Raw genomic sequence first — 17,500 nt, forward strand, 5'->3', positions numbered from 1 at the left:
TTGGCTTATCGACTATCGCAATATCTGACTCGATTTTAGCCAAAGACGTTACTTTGGATTGTTCAAAGGCGTGCATTTGCTTTTTTGCTTTGTGCATCGATCTCGACACATTTACTTTACTTCCTGGCTGAATAATATTGATGAATTTAGGTGCTTGACGGCAGAAATCGCAAGCATTACGACCATGTTTTGGACTTTGTCAACCATTCTTTGTCAAGTGTATGCGGGCTACTTGTATCATCATCCCTGGTCTAAAACACAGCAAACTGGATATTCGATGGGAGTAACTGTTAGTCTGCGCTAGATTTGGTCAAAAAGACGGAACGTGCGAAGGAGAGACACTGGAGAAAACCACGCGACGAAAGCATCCTGAAGGTAGGTTTTGTATCAATTTATATTTCATCAAATTTGTTGGCCAAAGCCTTATTACTAAATGTAGGTAGCAGACAAGATGATAAAGGATACTTTTGAAGCTGATTTTCTCTCTCTAAAGCCTGTTTGAGCTAAATACTAGAGCTCTCAAAATTACCAATTTTGCATTTTTTTGCAATTTGTCCCAGGTGTCTTCAGCACCCATGGCCAGAGTATAGTTTTCCCCAAGTTGATTTTATAATATTTAAAAACGTCAATATCTATGTAATCTCTGCTGCTAATTTGGTTTATGTGGGAAGAGTACTTTCGGAGAAATAACGAATATGGTTGTGCTTGTTTTTCCTGCTTGTCTAAATGGCTGACAGGGAACATAGTAGGACGAGCATTTTCTTCTTGTTTATAAAACCCAAATTATTGTAACAGCAAATTTTATAAACTAGGAGAGTGGTTCTACCATCTGTATAAATTTTATTTGAATTGGTTCACATGCACCCGAGAACCAGACTCGTTTACTTTTACTTTTTGAGAGTGGAACTTTTGCTCAAAACATGGTCCCAAGGCCGGCGTCATATAGTGCGGTTACCATGGCAACGATACATCTGCCGATCCAAATATGGTTGTTTTTGTTTATCCCCCAAGGTAACCTACCTACACACAAAAATTGAAGAGAAGTTAAAATTCTTCATTTCCAACTTTGCTTCACTTTCCTGGAGAATTGCTCTTAATTCTTTCTCATTGAGTGGAAAAAATATTCCTCTAGTGTATGTTCTTGCACGCCTTTAATAGCCACTTTTTTCAATGATTCATGCATCTTTGTTGAATAAGCTGTCCTTGTTTTCTCTAGCTGGTTTGTGCAATTTGTGCTCTGAAATTATGCAAATGCTTACCTCTCTATTGATTGATTTGTCCTTTTATCTAGCCCAAAAATATTCCTCTAGTGTATGTACTTGCACGCGTCTAATTTGTGCTCTGAAATAATGCAAATGCTTACCTCTCCATTGATTGATTTCTCCTTTCATCTAGCCCATTTGACTGCGGATGATAGGCAGATGTGATCCTGTGTTGGACTCTGAAAGTCTTCATAAGCAACTCACATACCTGGAGTACAAACACACATAATAACAAATTGGAGAAAGGTAGAAGTGTATTTTTTTCTCTTGAAAACGCAATGTTTTTGAAATTGAAGGTACCTGATTTACAAAGTCTCTCGGGTGGCACGGTACCGTAGGATGACTTTTGCTGCTGTAATACCAATTGCTTTTGGTATCCTTTTTTGAAACGCTTTCAGCTGTTTTTCGAGCTTTCCTTTCTCATGGAAAAGTTCACTCATTTCTCCGTGTGCCTTGTCACAGAGTTGCTAATCCTTCACACAGCTTGCCTGGTTGATGGCTTTCTGCTTTGTCGTGATTTGCCGTTTCAGCAATTCGATTTCCGTTGAAAGCTCTGCGATCTTTTCGCATCCTTCATCTTGATTAAATTTCATCCTCTTTGGCCTTGACTCCCCTTGTACTTTGCACGAATGAGAACCACTCTTTTTCTTAAAAACGTATGTTTCCCAAGCCTTTTCCTCTACTATGTCCTTTAATGTACCTCTTTCGTACATTAAGCTTTGATTTTCCTTAGCTAAATCAAAGGCCTTCTGCCATTCAGTTAATACAGCGGTTTCTCTTTGATAACCAAAAATCTTTGAATGCTCCTTTACAACATCTTCGCTGAAATTGACCATTCGAAGGACCAAAGTTTCAGTATCATCGCCTTTTTGGTAGCTTTGGCCTTGCTTGCTCTCTTACAATTGGGACTTTAAGGTCCAAGACATGACGGCTTTTAGGATGCAGTTACCAGGCAAAAGCCTGGAACGAGGACGGCATTGTAAGCACGGGAAATTTAAGTAAAGATTTGCGATGCGACGGGGTCAATATCAGTAAATTAATCTGTACAAAGGTTTTGACGAAGAAACAAAAAATGGCTTCCTTCAAAAAATCCAAGAATTACTGATGCCTTGCTTATAGAAAACGAAGAATTTTCAGTGCTTTACGAGGCGTATGCTCTTTGCGCGATCAGTGCCAGAGCTCCAAGATATATGATACTCACGAGCACAAGGTTACCCAGTGGAACCATTTTAAACCCACATTTAATCGCTACGTATGCAGATGCGGTCCACACTAAAGGAGCAACCCTTGATAACTGTTTCGGCTTTATAGACGGAACTGTGCGGCCTATTAGTAAGCCAATGTCATATCAGTGAATTGTTTATAATGGCTACAAGCACATGCACATGCTCAACTTCTAGGCCGTCACACTTCCCAATGGACAATCTTGTTCCCAGAGCCCACGTTATCCTTACCCAGCGGAACCGGTAACGAAGATCTCTGGGATAAAGCGTTCTGCCATGACAATCCATGACAGGATTTTGGTATCTTGTTTTACTGCAGATGTCTTTGTCCTTGTGAACGTGTGTGACAAACATGGAGGCTTTATTCCACGAAGCGATTGAGTTTTCTGTAGTGAAACTCGGCGTGACAGATCTGAAAAAAGAACAATACAATGTGTCAATGGCAATATGTGTAGAAAAAAAAAGATGTACTGGCGGTATTGCCCACAGGGTTTGGAAAGTGCCTAATGTATCACGTTTTACCTGCAATGTTTGATTATATGAGAAGTGGCTGTGAACCGGTTGATGTGAAGCAAAATTCAATAGTTATTCTTGTTTAACCATTGAACTCTTTAATAAGAGATCAACTGCAAAAATTGGAAAGAGTGCTGAATGTGTGCGTTTTACACACTGTTGATGAAGGTGAAGAAGAGGCCAGTGTTACGAAAGATATCAAGGAATTCAGTTAAGTGTTTGGGCATCACAAAATATTTGTTGAGAATAAGAATGTGGCGAAGCTGCTTAAAAGCAAGGATGTGCAGACGGGAGTTAAAGCCATTGTTGTAGGCAAGGTTCATTTGGTCCTTGAATGATATTTAAGCCACCTTTACACTTTGAAACTCTTAGCTGAAACATGTGTGCAATGGCGCTGCAAAACAAATTTCAGCAGGTATTGGACCGTGTAACATAGTCAGTTTCATGAAACTTTTTTGAACTTCCATTGCTAGACAAGTTTAACGAAAAACTGGTAAAAAAAAACGAGTTTCACCGTGTAACACCACTTCACGAAACTTGTTTTGCAGCGCCGTTGCACAAAAGTTTGAGGTAAAAGTTTCAACATGTAACAGTGGCTTTATACACAAATGTTTGATTTACATTAAAAACAATTTGCTTTAGCGTTCCTGTTTATTCCTTTTTAATCTTTACACAACAGTGCTAGTTCTTAAAAAAAAAAATAATTTAACCATTTTGTCCTATTACTAATTAGGTTAGTATTTTTAAATTCAATTGGATCTGGTTATTGTAAAGATAGATTTTAGTTTAAACCTAAACCTCCTAGTATAGCTTTTACTGTTTTAGGAGTACTTGTATTAGCCATTAAAGTGCTAGCCGCGTTAAGCCTTCTTTCTTACTGTTCACTACAGATGCTTTCTGGTATTAGGTTTCTTGCATATATACAGCAAGCAAGTGATCTTTAAAAGAACGCATTTATCACAGAAGACATGTAGAAAATACATAACTTACGCATTTATCACAGAAGACATGTGGAAAATACATAACTATCATCATTTTCCAAGCTTTGATGATATAACGAAACAACTACTTAATGACCTAATTAAAATTGGTATCCATTAAAAAGGGTTTGGTTCCTATCCTCTCATTTGTTTTCCCAGTGTGGTTCTAAACAAAAAGTCATTATGGGGAATGAACTGTTTTGAAGAATGGCCTGAACCCAAATTCGTATACTATTTATTAACAGACACTAAGGATAGAACCTTAATTGCTATTTTTCTTTTTCTTTGAAAGGTCCAAATTCCATCCGGCATATGGAAAATTAGCTTGTTCACAAATTTGTTTCCATCAGTGCCACTGCTGGTACTTACAGGCACAGCAACTGTCAAATGTCTTGGGACTTTCAAACCCAGTTACAGTTGAATGTAATCCAAATAGAAGGAACATTTATTATGCCTCACAAGTGCGTCCTCATAGGGGAGACAACAAATTGGATACAGTTCTGAAGCCAGCTGTTGAAGAATTGAAATTGAAGAAGTGAGAAATGCCCCTTACCCTCGTTTACGGGAATCTAGAAAAGTTTGATTCTGGGGCAATGTTGCTCTCTTTGTCATACTGCTGGGATGCCTCATTTAACAGGTAACTAGAACACGTGGATCTTTGGACTGCTTTGAGGGTTTTATTACCACACATTCCTTTCAGTACACCCTTGCCCCATTTTTAAGTCATTAGCATAGTTGTTGCCATCCCCACCTATGGGATTTACAAACTGGCCATGAAGAATACGATGTGCCATGGGTTTGCTGTATAAAGCCTTGACAAATGTTATAAAATGTATAGCTTCAAAGGCATATTTCATGCCCCGGGCCTGTGACCTAAAATACAACATGAGAAGTTTCCAGTTCCTTAAAGTTCTCTCTTCATCCCCTCTACCTCTGTATCACTTAACTGCATTAACATCACTCCCAACTGTATGACCTGCAGTTCATAGTTCATACGCTGGTCCTCTGTTGATGTAGTGGGAATACACAGCTATAATTAACTTTCTTGTACCCGTTTTTCTTAAGGTCTATTTTGGTGAGGTGGCAGAGAGGGTTTTGCACTAATTCTTTTTCATGATTGTCATGTATTCTTGCAATTAGTTCAGGAAAATTAACCTCTCCCTCAGGTAAAAAAAGGAACAGTTGTTGTTGTGTTGGTGGTGGTCATGGTGAGGGGGCGGGGAGAGAATGACAAATACATTTTTTTTGCTTCGTGATTGAATAATAAATGACCAAAATTACAATTATGTCATTCCTGTCAACATACCTAAATGAGGACCTGGAAAACGAGGCTGACTGGTGAGAACATCTGGGGATGGCTCCGGGAACTGATGATCAGCAGCAGGAACATGGCTCAAACCACTTGAATTCAGACTTTCAATGCTTTCCCCTGGAGAGTGACCTCTCTGTTGCTCACTGTGTTCTTCTCTGGCCTCCATCCAGGCTCTCTCTGCATCAAACTGTACCAGAACAAATTCATCAACAAACCTGTCAATGTCCTTTAACAAAAATTCCTTTTTCACTTCAGTGGAGTCACTACTTTAAGGGAGTTTTGGCAGGTTTACTGGCATGCCATCAAGCTTTTCTAGACCCGCCCAGGTCTTGAATGCTGTGCATATATGCGCTTTAGTGGCTGTCAGCATGAGGCTCTCAGCACTTTTGTAGTTCTGCACTTTGCTTGTGACATTGACCAGACGGAAATGTTGTCTGAAGTGATACAAAGTATCAATTTCTCTTCCACTAATAGAGGTGCTTCTGTAAAGTTGCTCCCAGACATACTGAAGGAGAAAATATTATAAGTAGAAAGGTTGTAAGCCATTAAACAGTGAACACAATAATCATTGCCCTAAGTAATACAAAAGTAATATGGTCATACAGAAAATGGGATTTATACAAGCCCAGGTCTTGAATGCTGTGCATATATTGGCTTTAGTGGCTGTCAGCATGAGGCTCTCAGCACTTTTGTAGTTCTGCGCTTTGCTTGTGACATTGACCAGACGGAAATGTTGTCTGAAGTGATACAAAATACCAATTTCTCTCCCACTAATAGAGGAGCTTCTGTAAAGTTGCTCCCAGACATACTGAAGGAGAAAATATTATAAGTAGAAAGGTCGTAAGCCATTAAACAGTGAACACAATAATCATTGCCCTAATTAATACAAAAGTAATATTGTCATACAGAAAATGGGATTTATACAAGCCCAGGTCTTGAATGCTGTGCATATATGGGCTTTAGTGGCTGTCAGCACGAGGCTCTCAGCACTTTTGTAGTTCTGCTCTTTGCTTGTGACATTGACCAGACGGAAATGTTGTCTGAAGTGATACAAAATACCAACTTCTCTCCCACTAATAGAGGTGCTTCTGTAAAGTTGCTCCCAGACATACTGAAGGAGAAAATATTATAAGTAGAAAGATTGTAAGCCATTAAACAGTGAACACAATAATCATTGCCCTAATTAATACAGAAATAATATTGTCATACAGAAAATGGGATTTATACCAGCAGCAAGAAATGACTACTTTGCATGCCAGAGAGATGGACATTCCAAGATGTTCTCAAACCTCTCAACTGCAGAATCACAGCCTAATCGAGGTCGGTACATTTCGCTGACCCCCAGAGACTGCTAAAAGGACTACCAAAATGGACTACCCTGAATAACCTACCTTGAAAAATAAAGATTACTGAGGCTTAGACTGTCCACAGACGCCTTATTTTTCCGTGAGATTCCTCGAGACTGGTACGCTTCGATGGAGCTGCCGCCATCTTTGTTTGTAAAAGCGGGAGCGATCTGGGGAGAGTGTCTAAACTACCGAGGGGAGCCGGATTGGGCCAACTTCGCTCCCATCCCCTCGGACGTTTACACACTCTCCCCAGATCACTCTCGCTTTTACAAACAAAAATGTCGGTAGCTCTATCGAAGCATACCAGTCTCGAGAATCCCACGGAAAAATTGATCTCCGCCATCTTTTTTGGTTTTTATTTTAATGCTGCTGGTCAGCTGATCTGCAGGCGCATTCATTTTTCAGGCTTGGTGGCTGACGCGCAGGATGAATTTATAATCTTGTATAGATGATTCCTTGCTCAATATGGTAAGTAAAGAAGATACTACTCAAAAGTAGATCACATGACACATGATCAGCCCGCTTCCCAAAACCATTACCTTATTTAATACCAAAATCTACGATTTTCCCTGGTGTCATCAACAATGATGGAAAAGTAGCTTCTTCTAAAAAACATACCCAATGCAAGACTAGAGTGCCTATTTGAGACCAAAATGGCCAAAATATATTATTGATACCTTATCTCTGACTAAAACGGCTAAAAAACCATACCCTTTTGAGCTAGAAATACCTATATAGCCCATAAAGGGAGTACTCCCCCCTTCCTTCCCGTGGGACCAGGCACACCAAAATCTCATCATTTTGGTGGAGGGTGTGCAATTCTCTTGATTTTGAAACAACACCTACATGTAGAAAAGCAACACTGGCATTTTTCTTGCAACCCAAAACATCATCAGGCAAGAATAACCAAAACAGTGCCAGCTAATAATATAATTATTGCTATTTCAATATATTGCTCTTGCTGACCTTTTAAGCCTCAATATTCACATACAAATTCTCCTGACTGATCTTCATACATTCTCATATTAGTAGGGAGAATTTCATATGAGTATTTTACCTCATAATGAGTTATGATGAGGTATTGATATATTTTTGAGGAAAATTTATTGTTGGTCACACAATTCGGAAGCTCAAACTTGTTGCATACATTTCGACTATGAAATATGAAAAATCTGAACATGAACAAGATTATGAAGTAAGGGCCACATTTTCAACTTCCAGCTAAAGTATCCAGACGTTAACGATTGTCATAACATTAACTTAGCATATTATTCATAAAACAGTTCAAGTAAAACAATAGGAGATTAAAATTCCAGCATTGCTAATTAAATTAATTTATCTCTTTTCAGATAGCCACCCCGTTCTATTATGTAACTTAATTCTCTTCACTTGGTTTTAAAATCACCAGTGTTCATTTCAGTTCCATACATTTTGACAACGGAAATATGAAAAATGTAAATATGAACAAGATCATATTAAATTGTCCCATTTCAATGTCAGTGTCATTTCAACTTCAAGCTTAACGAAAAGTCTGCAAATAAAGAACGAAAAATGAGCGATAACAGCCCCATCTCTGTCAGGGCTACTGTTGAACATTATCTTGGAATTGATTTCTTTAAAAAAAAATGTCAGTTAAACTGGGTTCCAATTTTAAGGTTGCATCCAGCAGATTTTCTAATACCCCTGCTGATACCTTTTAGCATAAGAGGTGTATTAAGTAGTGGGTCACTGGGTTTGGCACTCTTCCTTATGACCACAGTGTCACCAATTGCTTCGGACGTAAATTGGTGGTCGTCCGAAACAATCTGGGGTGGTACCATTGCCTCTTGTCATGGACGATTGCAAGGTGGCACTTTGGGTCCAACTGATTTGGTTGCAGATGATGTACTGACCCGAGTTAAACTCCTTCCTGGGAAACTTGCAACTATCTGGTTTACCCTTCCTGTGTGGATAGCAGCTGCGACCCAGTGATGACAGAGACTGTTACGACTGAAAAAACTGCAAGAACAGGAACACTTTCCACTCTTCAAAAGCTGTACTTTGCAAGGAAGTGAGGCACCACTGTCAACTAAGAATAAGCCTCTTTGAAAGCCTTCTCGCAAGCCCTTGTTGTGGATAAGGGCTTTTGCCTTTTCTGAAAGGCTGGATATTTCTTCTCTGACTGACTCTCCAGTTGCGCAAGGTCACCAATGCTGCTTGGACTGGCATCTGGCACTACAGTGGATGGTGTGTGGGAGGAAGAACTTGATGAGTGTTGTGTAAACTTGAAGCGTCTACACTTCTTGCAGGCGTTTGGGTCTGGGCAAAGCTTAGCTATCTGCTTCATTGCATTTTCCTTCTCCATCCCTCGTCATTTCACCATATTGTTGACTTGGAATGTGCTGTTTAAACTCATCAGAACCTTTCCACCTGTCTGACAGTCCAAACCAAGCTAACTCTGTTTCCATTTTATTTGATTCAACAAAATCATACAGGGAAACAACAAAACGATCTAACTCCTGGGGGACAAAGTTATTCCACTCTTTTAACATGGCATTTACAGCTTCTGGGATATTCTGCAAGTATGGTTCCTCCCCCAGCCCTAGTTGGTACACCACATACTTGGCCATTCTGTCCCTTAGGTCCTCCAATTTAAACTTCCGGAAGTACTCCACGAACTCTGGCTCTTTTTGCTCTGATGATTCCAACCTGTGCCAGTCATCCATTAAAACTTGCACCCTCCTATCAAATTCTTCCTTAGAATTGGACTGCAGAAGTCCAGTACTTTTGGCATAGATGTCCTCAAGAATTCGTCCCCTGAGAGCTTGTGACCGTCCCAAACAGCTTGACTTTTCTTTGACTTTTTTGTGCTGTGCAAGTAATAGAGCAGCGGGTGTGACTGAGGGAAACCAGCAGTGATGGCATTATGCAGGGAAGACTCATTATCTTTTCCAGTTGCATGAAGAGAGTTACCCAACTCAGGTACAGCTCTTAATAAACAGTGGAGGAATGACAGGTATGTAGACTCATCTTTGGTCATGCATACCATAACTGGCCCAAGAAGAGAATGAGGATGGCTGTTACCCTTCACAGTAGGCAAGGGGTTTTTGTAAGTGGTTACAAGCAGATAAAATGGCCCTAATTGGAATGTTACATCCAAGCCAAGTTCCAAAACAAAGTTGCGTTTCTTATGGCAGCAGAAGCGAATGATGTCATCCGTTTGTTGGTCGGTGAAGAGCATCACTGTTGGCAGATCATTACAAGTGACTTCACGAACAAATCCTGAATACGATCCCTTCTGGAGGTCAAGTACGGCCATCAGTGGATCACTGCTACCTTTTGATGCTGCAGAGGATGTAAGTCTCAACTGATGTTTTACGTTTTTCACCTGTCGTACATTTCTTGCCAAAGAACTCGCACTCAGCACCACAAACCCCGCCACTGTCCTTTATTGTCTTGAAAAGTGCACGTTTCGGATTGGTCTTGTTCTCTGAGAGGTTTTGTGAAAGACCTTGCTTTGTGCTTTCTTGTCTTCACATATAGTGGTACCGAGGACCCCGGCTTGCGATTGCCGTGTGAAGCAACTTTGAACTTTCTTGGCTTCCCTTCCCAGTAATAATAATGAACAAGCACGAAAGGAAACCATTTCTCAATTGACTTTCCGTATTCAATTGTTGCAATTGTCTTGTGAAATTGAGAGCAGGATTTGCAAGTGTATGGGCGTCTTCTTACTGATATGTCAGCTTCCGATTAAACCTCTCACAATGAAGAAACTTGACCATTCGAGTTCTTTGTAACAGAATACAACTTCTCTCTATTTCCTTTCATGACCCATGCTCCATTGTCATCGCAAAATATATCTTTCCTATGGCCAAGGAATTAAAGTCAATGCTAAATGTTCCATTCTCTTGAATGGAGTAAAGCATTCGTGAGGAAATCAACTCGGGGTTATCCATGCTACACTTCATCAGCAGTGGTATGATAAATGGATTTTCAAGGTTTTCCAGCGTTACCATCCTGCACCCTTGATGACCTTCAAAGAGCCTTACATTTCCCCCTCCATACTTTCGTGGTGAGGTGGAAACGTCCAATTTTTCATCACTTGAATCACTTGGCTATAGATATGACTGGAATATACATTCGATTTGGCACAAGAACATAACAATAATACTTGGATAACAACTGAATAACAAACTAAGCACTGAAAGTAATATATCAAACATATACTATGAACTACTACTAACTACTACGACAACTACTAACAACTACTACTAACTATTAACATATGCTATTAACATACTACTATTAACATATGAGTGCCTTTCAAAAATGTACCGTATTCCCCAAATAATAGGCCCTTGAATTATGAAATATATTTAAATTCAGCTGTTGTCATAAACACAGATGTGTGTATCAAAGTAGAGTGTATTTAAAAAACTATCACTTAGCCCCATTCAAGTCATTTATTACAAACTTTATACCAACTGAAAACAAAATAACCTGGGCAAAAATCTTTCTTTAATGAGACATTTTACCCCATCATTCGCCTGGTCTCTGGGGAACTTAACTTAATATTATGTCTCCTTGTCATTCAATCACAGCTACATCAATAATGTTAAGGGAAAATGATTATTACAGGTTTTTGAAAGGCGTAACCAATTAAAAACTTTATGTGGCTTCAACATCAAAATGTTTTGCCATGAAAATGTCAAAAGAGGCAAACAATAATCTCTTTTTAACATTTTAGGCAGATAACTTGAAACCTAATTGGTAAAAGTTTCTGATTTTTACATATTTTGGTCCAATGAGCATAGGAAACATTTTTTGCAATTTCCCAAAAAATAATATGAACATAGGATTCAGAGTTATGCCATTTTATATGAATTTAAGATGGCTCTGAACCCTATGTACAGATTAAAAGATTCAACAAAGTTGCTGATTAAAAACGCATATCAAAAACAAAAAGTTTTTAAGTTGACCTCAAATGCTCCAAACTAGGGTACTTTGGGTTGCCATGTCAACAAATTTGGACCTCATTTGGATCCCACTCTGTTTATTGATAAAGGATTTATTGGCTTGTAGCAAAAGTTGTTTAGATGGGGGCTCTAAACTATTGGAAGCTACCTAAGGTTTCCCTGAACCCTAAAATAGGGACCTCGGAAAAAAATAGGGGGTGGGGAAAAGTATTCATGCCTCTATGAGTAACACATTTTCTGAAAGAATGGGATCTAGTTGACCTTTCAAACTCTTACAACTCCTCCTACAAGGTGTACTAAGTTAATGTAGGTCAATACTCTAAGGGGAGCTGCTACTCCCTGCACAAGTGTTAGGCGCCTCATCGTCACTCAATACTATTACAGTAGCAGTTCTATAGATTAAAAATAAAATCTCCATGAGAACTTGTATGGCCTATCGCAGCAATGGTGCCTAACACTTAAATTAATTTGCAAATTTTCCATGCACAGAAAATAAAGTTACCCTTACCTAACCCTTTATTGTGCATCCTTACTGTGCAGAATACTATGCATAATTAGCGCATGCACGTATGGAAATTTTTTTTTGTAAAGGAAAAAAGAAATACCGAAAACACTGCACAAAATTGTTACTTGTGAAAGCAAATCATGACCTTGAAAATAATGACTCGAGTTTTTTGACAAGTATTACGTAAATAAACTTTGCTTTCAGCTACTGCAAAATGTAACAGAATTGATCAAATAACCCACGTGGTTAGCATTATTACAGACATAAATAGAGTACGATCAGCTTTTGAGACCACCCCCAGCCCCCTTGAAACTGCCAATGACCTATGGATATTACCTCTTTGCATGATTTTGTTGACTTTTTGATATTAAATAAAGACCACACCCTTCTCAAGATCTTAATGCCCCTTTTAAATGGTCACTAAATGAGGCAGCTACCCCACCTTCTTTGATCTCTCTCATTTAAGAACACACTGAGCTGGTGAACAACATCATTATCTTCACTCCTATCATCATCTACAAAAAATTTCACAACTGCAATAAGAATAAATGTCTCCTTTTTTGTGTATTACAATACATCACAATAAGTCAGTAGCATATAAAACGATTCTCTCGTGTGTTTTAGTTGGTGCATAACAATTATTTACTATAAGACTGACCCATTTCAACATGGTAAAGGTGGACAAAAAAGCCACCACATTTTTTTTTTTTTTGAAGAAAAGAATCGTTTATGATATCGCATCCGATATCCCCCAAATTGTTAGGTAATTTTCAAACAGTTTATGCATTAGTTAAAAGTCTTAAAAACGTTGGTGTTCACTCAAGGGGAGATAAGATTCTTGATCACCGGACCTGAGAACACCTGAAAAGACCTAAGAACAGTAACCTTAAATGGAATTTTTCACTTACCATCTTGAGCATCAAGAAAGCCAGGCTAGGAATCCTCTACAAAAAAAATAGTAAAGAAAATATCAAGGAAAGATTTGGTCTCCAACTTGCAAGTGCACGGATTCCAAAACCTACTCATAAAACAGAGATGCAAACAATTATAAATTCAAATTTTTACTCACCATCCAGCGTGCCAGCCATCACGCGCAACGAATGAATGTGCCTGCAGAACAGCTGACCAGCAGGATTTAAAAAGAAAAGATGGTGGAGATCAATCAAAACAACCAAGCTGTAGTAATCTTTTTATTTTTCAAGGTAGGTAATTGAGGGTAATCCATTTTTGTAGTCCATTTAGCAGTCCATTTTAAGGTAGTCCATTTCGGTAGTCCATTGGGCTGGGGGTCAGTGAAATATACCGACCCGCCGAATCAAGTCTTTTTAGCACCAGTCACTCTCTCTCTCGACCAAGAAGATTAGCTGCTAATGGGATTCTTACTTTTTCTCGGACTCTCTCACGGTCCTGGGGTTCATCCTGTTGGTTTATATCATATCATATGAGATTTAACTAGCTAGGCTCTAGTATACATAATTTTATATGAAGCTCAGGCATTTATAATCATAATTGGTACATTATGGTTCAAACGATAGTCATGTATTTGGCATTAACAATTAGGCTTTGTGTATATTTTACATATTCTTGTACCTTAACATCAGTTTGACGTCACTTTGACCACCATAAAATAATATTAACTTTTTGCACAAACTCCAATAATAAATCATTTGGTGATTGCCTTCCACACCTCGCACCATTTTTCCATATTACAGTTATAATGGAGAGCAATGAAATTCAAATCAACCACTATCTTTTTCCAATTATGCAACAAATCTTGAAACCTAGCTTGTTGAAATGTTGACCCTTTCACTTCCAGGAGTGATCAGCATAAAATTCCTCTTTAAATTCTCGATACATTGTCCACCAGACAGGCGATGAGAATAATTAAAGAAAATCATCAACTACATGTAGGTGATACTCATTACTGTTTGATGTAATACTAATTTCTGTGAACAAAATTGAAAAGAAATGTAGGAAGTAGGTAAGGACAAATAGCATTCAGATCATGGGAGTGGTAGGGTTAATGTAATATACAATATATCATTCTGCCTCATTTACATGTATAGACAATCACTTGTATATGTGCAGTATGAACCATATGGTAAATGTTAATAGACACACCTCTTTCTGGAAAACTGTAAAGAGAAAGTCTTCTAGCCACTGTAAGTACTGACAAACGTGAGCAACTTTATTTTGATTGAAGGGAACTGCAGGACGCTCAGTGTTGTTACTAAACGGTCGCATCTCTTCTTGAAGCTTGCGGATTTCTCGTTCTTCGCCTTCTCGCTGGTTTAATAAAATCAGGCTCATGTTTTTTTTGGTTTGAAAATATCTAACCAATATTTAATTTTTATTTTCCTTTCTCTCTGATTTGTCATGCTAACCCTAATCTGAGACAAAATAAAATTAAAATTAATGCAATACAATCAAACAGTTGCATTTATTATATCAAAGCAAATCTTTAAATTTCTATAGAGGATCAGGGTCCTGTGATAGTAAGTAGTCCTAACACAATGTAAGGGAGCTTTCACTATGGTACAAGTTGCCATTGTCAGATTTGCAAAATGGTGGCTATACCTCTCTTCTCAGCAACTCCTGCATCTCATCTGTGAATTAGATTCCCATTTGGATTTGGTTGTGCAAAACTTTATCATCCCTTGCTTTTTGGATACCATTTAGCCAGCATCTATGTAAGATAACAACTCATGTCAAAAATAGATCCGAAATGACTTGTAACAGCACTTATGTCTAATACATATCATGTAACGTTCTGTTTCCTTAAGCCTGGATTTCACTAGTGATGCAAGCGCAAGCAACATATGCAGACACAGTAACGTGTTGATTTGTCGTACACGAAGGGCACTGATGATCAATGCATGACTGTTTCTGTGTATGTTGCTTTAGCATTTAAGTGCACATTGTATGAACATCTTCAACATTAGAAGCTTGTACCAAAACAAAGCACTAGGATGACTTCAATAAACAAATGTGAAGGACTTTTCCTGCCGGTCAAAAATAAAACTATAATGTCATTTAAAAATAACAACTGAGCTGACTGACCATACTAGAATAAATGTAAGGTTTTCAAGACATTGTCTTGTTGCTATGTATGTATAAATTATGGCAACAATAATTATTCTTATTATTATTCACAATGATCACTGTTAAGCTTGCATAATAATAATCCGCCAATTTATCATTTCTGATAAAAGATAACGTGTATCTTGAAGCAAGATCTCCTCTAGTTTGCAAGGAACAACCACTGTCAACCTCAGCCTGGCAAACACTTGTCACCACACTCACTCTTGCCTTTTGCCCAACTTTCACTTTCCATTTTCGTTTCACAATCTGGTCATTATCGATGGTAACCATGCAGTCTCCAGATGGAAACTCCTTAGCTTCTGAGGTGAGATCTCTTGTCCAAACTTTCAAAGTGGAGTATGATCCACCAGGAAGAGGCTTACCAAACATGTTAACTGTCAACTTTGAGTAACTTATGGCAAGGAGACTGATATTGGTCATGAAGCTATGTGGCCCAACAAGTTCACACCCTGTAGACTATACAGATGTTCAAGAGCTAAACATCGATGAAAGTCATTCTTCTCAGCAGCAGCAATGCAATTTACTACAGCTTTCACTACAGAATTCCTTCTCGAAAACCAGTCCTCTCCCCTTTAACTCTGCAAGGTATCAAGATCCTTATAGGTTTGGGCAAAAGACTGGCAGTCCACCTGTATCTTTTCCTTTTGAAGCCAGACAACTTCATGCACAGCCTTTGCCTTTACATTTTCTGGCATTTTGCAAAAGAGAGTCAGTGAAATCAGCTTCACTGATGATATAAAGACCCTTTGTGTGGGTTAACAGGTCCACCAATTGTTTGCCAAGGGACGAGCACAGTTCCATCAATATAGTATGCTGGTCTTGAGCTGGTATCCTTCTGATGCATTCCTTCACGTAATCCATAGTCAAACTATAGACTATAGGACGACTTAATTGATCTTCACTCTCTGAAGCAGAGACAGTATCCATTTCTTCATGTTCAGTTGTGGTCATGTTCTTATTCTGACATTTTCTTGCTCTTTTGGTTTTTGAACTTAAAGGCCTCCCTCGTCGTGATTTTACCGATAAGTCACACACAGCACAACTGTCAATATGAGGTTACCACTTTTTTAATAGTGTGGCAGTTGTCATTTTACCTTGAAGGTACTCATCTTTGCCGCAAACTAGACGGCATTTCACACAAATAGAACGTGGATGGACGTTGGGGGAATCCAACAAAACAAACACTTGCCAAATGGGATGCGACTACTCTTCGACTTTTATCTTTAATTTTCTGCCCGCAAATTCTGCAAAGAGCCTGAAGTTTTTCGAGATGAACTTCCTTGCCAAGATAAAAAAAACCCTACATAAAGAAAACAAAAAATTAAAGCGTATTCTCCTCAGCGAGAAAATGAAAACAGGTCAAAATCACGCAAATCTATCTTGTTACTCTCGAGTGTAATGAAAGGGCGGTTTGTATACAATTTCACTGCCTTGACTTCTGCAAAAGTCTACCAGAAATCTAGCTTATCTACCACGTGGACACTTTGCATAACGAAAGTTTAATGTTGTGTTAGAATTTTTACGCAAATTTGAGCATGTTCGAAAATTATCATTGAAGGAGCTCTCTTGGAAGCTCACCATACTGTTAATGTTATTGTCAGGTCAGCGTATTCAAACTATACACCTGCTAGATATTAGGCACATGACCTTGACAGAGTCAAGTTGTTCATTTTCTATTTCTAAACCAATGACCTTGTACATGACCTTGTTTTCCAGACATATTTAAAGGATCCTGGACTTTGTATTGTAGAGTATCTACAGGAGTATGTCAATCGTACAAAACCTCTTAGAGGAGAAGAAACTCAACTTCTCATAAGTTTTGTAAAGCCACATAAGGCAGTTTCGAAAGTTACCACTGGAAGATGGGTCAAGTGTGTTTTGGCAAATGCTGGTATTGATACAAAACAGTTTGGAGCCCACAGCACTTGTTCAGCCTCAACTTCGGCTGCAAAGAAGTGTGGGTTGGACATGGCAACCATCATGAAAGCTGCTGGATGGTCAAATGCGTTTACTTTTGCTCTGTTTTATGACAAACCCATTGAACAAAGTCCTGATGCTAATTTTGGTCAGGCAGTTTTATCTAATGTTTAACAGTAAAGTTTGTATGCAACTGTTGAGGTGTCATATTGTACTTTGACATGCCTACTGTTCTTACATTAAACTTGTTGCTTTGATGATGTTGTCTCGTAATCACCTTGCTTTAAAATCTCACGTGGTCCTGAAGTGACGTCAGCAAAGGTGAGGGAGAATCAAAAATTAAACGAACTTACCTGTAAGTGAAGTGTGATTGTGATTCTCC

The 17,500-nt window shown here is 38.6% G+C and overlaps 2 pseudogenes across 1 annotated transcript in view; both read right to left on the bottom strand.

Annotated features, from left to right (window-relative positions):
- Nucleotides 1-5,566, bottom strand: part of LOC146473002 (uncharacterized) — a 19,724-nt pseudogene extending 14,158 nt beyond the window's left edge. The window contains exons 1-4 of the transcript XR_014866461.1: nt 5,285-5,566; nt 4,348-4,488; nt 1,563-2,897; nt 1,364-1,470 (exon numbers count right to left, since the gene is read on the bottom strand). The product of XR_014866461.1 is annotated as an uncharacterized LOC146473002 (transcript). The remainder of the gene's footprint in view (nt 1-1,363; nt 1,471-1,562; nt 2,898-4,347; nt 4,489-5,284) is intronic.
- Nucleotides 2,606-6,681, bottom strand: LOC146473004 (uncharacterized; annotated as a pseudogene).
- Nucleotides 6,682-17,500: the final 10,819 nt, after the last annotated feature.

Source organism: Pavona decussata, unplaced genomic scaffold, assembly GCF_977016875.1.
Source record: "Pavona decussata unplaced genomic scaffold, jaPavDecu1.1 SCAFFOLD_95, whole genome shotgun sequence".
In the NCBI taxonomy this organism is placed as follows: Eukaryota; Metazoa; Cnidaria; class Anthozoa; order Scleractinia; family Agariciidae; genus Pavona; species Pavona decussata.